Source organism: Eimeria mitis, genomic scaffold (genome assembly GCF_000499745.2).
Source record: "Eimeria mitis Houghton genomic scaffold, Emh_scaff1418, whole genome shotgun sequence".
Lineage (NCBI taxonomy): Eukaryota > Apicomplexa > Conoidasida > Eucoccidiorida > Eimeriidae > Eimeria > Eimeria mitis.
In genome coordinates, this window is record NW_013569140.1 from 4,909 (window position 1) to 5,367 (window position 459).

Sequence of the window (459 nt, forward strand, 5' to 3'; positions counted from 1 at the left end):
CTAGGGTTTAGGGTTTAGGGTTTGGGGTCTAGAGGAGTTGATGAGGGTTTGGGGGTTATAGTTTACGGGGGGGGTTGCGAGGGTTTAGGGTTTAGGGTTTAGATGGGCTAGCTAGGGTTTAGGGTTTAGGGTTTAGGGTTTAGAGGCGCTAACGCGGGTTTGTGGTTTAGTGTGGCTAGCGAGGGTTTAGGGTTTAGGGTTTAGACAGGCTACAGAGGGTTTAGGGTTTGTATTGGCTAGCGAGGGTTTAGGGTTTAGGGTTTAGAGAGGCTAGCGAGGGTTTAGGGTTTAGGGTTTAGGGTTAACAAAGAAAAGCAAAAAAAAAAACAAATCGGGGGACAAACAAAATAAGTTTTATTCAATCAATAAATATATTTGCTGCTGCTGCAGCTGCTGTTGCTGCTGCTGCAGCAGCTGCCGCTGCGGCTGCTGTTGCTGCTACTGCAGCGGCGGCTGTTG